Raw genomic sequence first — 5426 nt, 5'->3', positions numbered from 1 at the left:
GATTCTAATTTCTCTTCTGTTCCTGATCAAACTCATTTCTCTGTAGAGCCTCTCTCCATGTCACCATTTTTGGTTGACAAAAGCCCAATCTAGATCATTCCATTTGCATTCCAACTGCAGACTCACAGGCACTGTGACAGATGGCTTTATTTTGTGACACTAGATTTTCCGTGGCTTGTTATGCAACATCACTGTGAATAAGACTGCTAATGCTGAAGTGGGTTTTTAGAGGGGTTCTTGTTGGGACAAATCCCAGAAAGCATGGTTTTCTGTGTGTAGCAAGCAATCTGTTCCATCAGCTGCAGGAGGTGGAAGTGACTTTTGAGGGCAGGAAGACAACTAGCAGCCTGTGAGAGCCTGGAAAGCAGAAAGTGTCCTTAGTGGTGCAGAGCAAGGGAGGGGGTGTTGGGTAAATGGTCAATTTGTGAGCTTCCTACTGCAGGCTACATTTGGCAAGGGGTCCCCCAAAAGACCTGAGTTCAGATGAGAACTGCCTAGCTTTATAAGCAGAATCTAAAGGTGGTTTGGATTGCTCAGAAATTGCATAGTTAGAAAAATAAAATTGATCTTTCTAAAATTATGATATCAGTTTAAGAAAAAGGAAATTTGATGCCTTCTGTAGACACAGCCTCAGGGAAAAACCATCTTGACTATGTGGCTTAAAAGCCCTTTTATCAGGACCACTGATATCACCAAGGTGGTGCCAGCTAAATACTCTCATTGGCAAGTAACTATTCCTAGGAAGATGAACAGTGTGGTCCCATAGGAACTTGAAGAATCCAAATACAACTGAGCCAGGAAAAAGCAGTACCAAAGAGGAGTGCGGTGAGTACTCTTCAGAGTGGAACCAAATTTATAAGCAACCCAAGTTTCCTGAGAGCTAGTATTAGCCAGGCTTCTGTGTTGCTGTGTCCAAATATCTGAGAAAAGCATTTTAAAGGAGGAAATGTTTGTTTTGCTTGTGAATTCCAAAGGCAAATAGCATAAATGCTATTGTTGCAGGGGTGGTTAGCATGGACAGAGCAGATACTATGGTGGACAGAGCACAGGAATATAGGAAGATGCCAGGGCAAGTTGTAATGCCCAGGACATGCCCTATGACCTACTTCCTATAGTATGGTCCCATCACCAGCACCTCCTCTAACCCCATCCTATGACGAGTCCATGGAGGGATGACTCCTTCCTTCTGTCAGAGCTACCACGATCTCTGGAGACTGCTTCATGGTGAGCCTCAGAGCTGGCTTAACTAGTCTCCTGGTAAGTTTCCACCCTACAAGCTGACAATTCAGATTCAGAAGCACAGATTGTATTCACAGAAGTGTGAACAAACTAAACAAAAGGGACCAAGAACACATAAGAGAAGGAGAAAGACCTCTGAGCCAATAGTATTCTACAGGTGGCAGCAGCTGACCATCACAAAGCACGTATTTTTTTTTACAACCTCTTCAGAAATAACAAAGATGGTGGGTTTTCAATGTGGAGCCAAGTGTCTTGCAGAACAATGATGGGAGCTACTTCAGTGGCATGTCCAGAGCCTAATCAAGGGACATCCTGAATCCCGGGATTCTTAACTATTGATCTGGGTCTCCTAGTTTGGAAGTTAATTTGTTATGTCATATGGTTGTGGGAAGGTTGGAATATACTGAAAGTGGTATATAGAGGAGGAGTCACACTGTGGGGAAAATGATAACCACTGGGTTCAGGTCCACCTATAACTAACTCTCTGTTACCTGTTTCTGTGACCTTGTGCACTTCCTGTGTTGTTCAATCCATAGGCATAAATGTTTTGCAATAAGTCTTTTCTGGTTACATCCTCTATATTTGAGGTCCAGAATGGACAGAGATTTTGTTTTTTAAGTTCACTGAATTTTAAATCAAGAAATTCCACTAAGACTTATTATAGACCATAATCCTGGACGCTCACTCACTGGGCAAGGCTTTGGGAGAGCTGGCCTTGTATCCCTTTCCAGATCTTCCCAGAGAGAGAACATGCTTCTAGCCATTGGCTAGGGCTCTGTCCTGTTACTGGCTTTCACCATGAGGTGGTAGCGTGTGATACAGAAACCTATTCACCTGGTTGGACATGCTCAACTGCATTTCTGCCATTGTCATAGAGGTGTTTTTGCCAGCTGTTTGTTCTCCACCAGGGACCCCAGAATGAACACATAAGAAGCAGGCAGAGCCCAAATCACACAGAGGAAAAAAAAACATAGATGGACCCACAGCTTAAGATGTAAGTGAGCCAGAGCTCACTAAGCACAGCCTGGACCCACTGATGGGCATCTGCTCTACTAACTATGAAAATGAAAATAATGCTTATCACTGGGTGGGGCTCTGCTTTGGAATGAATAGTTGAGTAGCATCGTTGTGGAGGTGGCAGACTACCTCAGCCATGGTTCCCATACTTGTCCTTTCTCAACACCCATCAAGTACTGACAGAGAGGAGGAGAGAGCACCAATATATTGAATTCAAAATGTGTAGATGGGATAGAAAGAAGATGCTGAGCTAAGTGAGAGAAATCGTCAGAATGGAGCAGTGAATTCATGGCTGGAAGAAGAGTATCTAGGCAGCTGGTGATAGGTTATCCTAGCCTACCATTAAGTAAGATTTACTGTACACTGTGGGATCCTTGGATGTAGTAACACAGGTATTCTTGTTTGGATGTGAGTATTTCCTGAAAGGCTCCTGTATTTAAGATTTAAATCAGAACACAACTAGGTTCAGAGCTGTGGCTTTGGGGAAGTGACTCCATCATGAGGGATCTCCATCAGTGATTAGTCTACCAATGGATCATCTTCTCATGCATGTGTGTGTGTGTGTGTGTGTGTGTGTGTGTGTGTGTGTGTGTGTGTATGAACACGAGCGCCAGGGCCTCTTGGAGAAAGTAAATCACTGGGGTAGGGCCTGGAAAGATATTCTGTATGCCCTGCCTCTTCCTGCTTCAGTCTTTCCCCACTTCCTGGCTGTCATGAGATTGATGACTCTACTCTGTCTTGCCCTCTCTGCTATTATTCTCTGACTCATGACAGGCTGCATAGATAGAGCCAAGGGACATTGTCCTGAGACCTCTGAAATCCACCCTCGGCTTACATCATCTCTTTCAGATTCGTCACAACACAACATAGGAAGGCTAATTGGTTGAATAAACTGAGGAGAAACCCTGGTCAGTAAAGGGTTAAAGCCCTGCTGGTTCAAATCTGGAAATCTCTCCTGGTACTTGCTCTGTTGCCAAACCTAAAATTCTCCAATTTCCTCCTATGTGGTGCTGAGGATTAAACCTAGAACCTTCCACATACTAGAAAAGCGCTACCACTGAGCTACACCCTCAGCCCCAAAATGTCCTTTTCTTTCCTTACTTGGCTCTCTGATCATCACTCTTAGGACTTGGGTTAGTTTTCTCTGTTGACATCAACATTCTGACACGAGACAGAGTTCTTTTGCTGATGGTTTTGTGGATTTTTTAAAGGGGCTTATTCACTTTTATTTTATGTATATGAGTGTTTGCCTGCATGTATGTGTGGATCAAGTGTGTACCTGGTTACTGTGGAGGTCAGGAGGTCAAATACCTTAAAACTGGAGTCCCAGACAGTTGTAAGTTGTCATGTTGACGCTGGAAACCAAACCTGGGTCCTCTGCAAGAGCAGCCAGTGCTCTGAACTGCTGAGCCATCTCTCGAGCCCTGAGAGTGTGTATTTTTAAACTCATAACTCGCTGGTCTATAGAGGTTGCATTATGGAGGGATGTACTAAATCAGAGGTTATGCGGCCTGGCTGGATCCTCTCTCATTAGGAGCACTTGAAAGCAACGGGAACTTTAACATTGGTGTGGGGGAATCCCAATCCCCTCCTAGCATCTACCTAAATTCCATGATTTTTTTTTTTGAGTTTTTCAAGACAAGGTTTCTCTGTGTAGCCCTGGCTGTCCTGGAACTCACTCTGTAGACCAGGCTGGCCTTGAACTCAGAAATCCACCTGCCTCTGCCTCCCAAATGCTGGGATTAAAGGCATGTGCCACCACTGCCCGGCGAATTCCATGATCTTAAGCAACAGAATTTGCACTCCCATGTGATTCTAAATGGCACTTAGGTGAGCATCAGTGATGCTCAGCCTATCTGCCATCTGTGACTGAGGGATGTGATGCTGGGTTTAGACAAAGATGATGCCAGACATGTAATTGTGGGAAATGACTAGAATGAGGACAGAACCCAGACACTGAGGAAAGGGTAACCAACCAGAGTGACCCAGCACTGCTGAAGGTAGTGGTGGCAGGCCACCGTGTATCGACTCAACTCCATGAACTAAGCTCAAAGTTGAAGCATGCTCATCACAACATTACCTTTTTCTGAATGAGTGCTTAGCAGATCATAGCCCACACTCCCTACACCTATTTTTGCTCAAAAAAGCATGGTGTTAGGAACAGATTTCTCTTGGCCTCCTGAGCCTATGAATGCTGAATCCTACAGGAGTCGAGGAGAAGATAAATGGGTGTGTAGTTCTTCACTAGATTAAAACAGTCTCTGGAAGAGGAAGGGAGGAGACTTCCAAGGCTCATGGAAGTCACAAGACCTACAGCTCCCTTCCCCACAAGGTCCTGTAAGAGGGAGGGGAGGTCTTCAGTGGTGCAGCTGCGTGCAAGGTGCTCATGGGATTCCAGTGATGTAGATTTCAGGAGCAGTCAGCCAGGCTGGGGTGGCTCTGTTGGTGAAGTGGATGGCTGGGAGTCCCCCATGCCTCTGTAAGTAACCCTGTCTGAAGGAATCATTTCCTTGGCCCTCATGCCCTCTGACTGAGGTAAGTAGGAGCAGTAGCTGTGTAGTGGTCAGGTTGACCATCGTTCCTCCCCATGTGTGTGCTCTCCACTCTAGCCCTCCAGGCCTGTTCAGCTCTGTCTCACTTTCTTGAGGGTGTAGTTCTTTTATGGTTCTTAATTTGTCTCTTTTTGTCTCTAGCATGTGACACATTTTGAGGATGTCAACAGTAAGAGCAGAAATGACTCTCAGGGAAAGTCAGAAGCTGGAGAAGATAGAGGGCAACTCTATCCCTTTGTCCCCACATTCCTTCCACCCACACGGGTGCCCCTGACTCATAACTGCCAAGTGAATGATACAGATGCAGAGGTGGCTTAACCATTTACATGCTGAGCTTTCAAGTCTCAGCTGAGAGGTTCAGAGCAGACAGGATTTATACCAGAACCACATTTCCCCAGCTAATCAAAATTATAATGTTATAATTTCAAGAAGAAAACTCATTTCCCCATCATCTCTTGAAAATCATAGGTAGTTCTGAGTTTTAGCTTCCCTTATATCCTCCCCACAACTCTTGGCCTCCACAGGCCCTTGCCCTCTGGACAGTGGTCCTTTCCTGCATCCTTGGGATCCATGGTCTTTTGAACTGGTAGATCACTTTCAGGGTGGCAGTCAAAAAGA

At 45.1% G+C, this 5426-nt stretch overlaps 1 long non-coding RNA gene across 1 annotated transcript in view; it reads left to right on the top strand.

The window, feature by feature from the left end:
• The window catches only part of Gm16630 (predicted gene, 16630), a 264503-nt gene that overhangs the window by 173227 nt on the left and 85850 nt on the right, over nt 1-5426 (top strand). The gene's annotated exons all lie outside the window — the stretch shown is intronic.

Source organism: Mus musculus, chromosome 6, assembly GCF_000001635.26.
Source record: "Mus musculus strain C57BL/6J chromosome 6, GRCm38.p6 C57BL/6J".
NCBI classification, from domain to species: Eukaryota; Metazoa; Chordata; class Mammalia; order Rodentia; family Muridae; genus Mus; species Mus musculus.
Note: the sequence above shows the minus strand (reverse complement) of the source record. Positions and strands in the feature narration are given on the sequence as shown.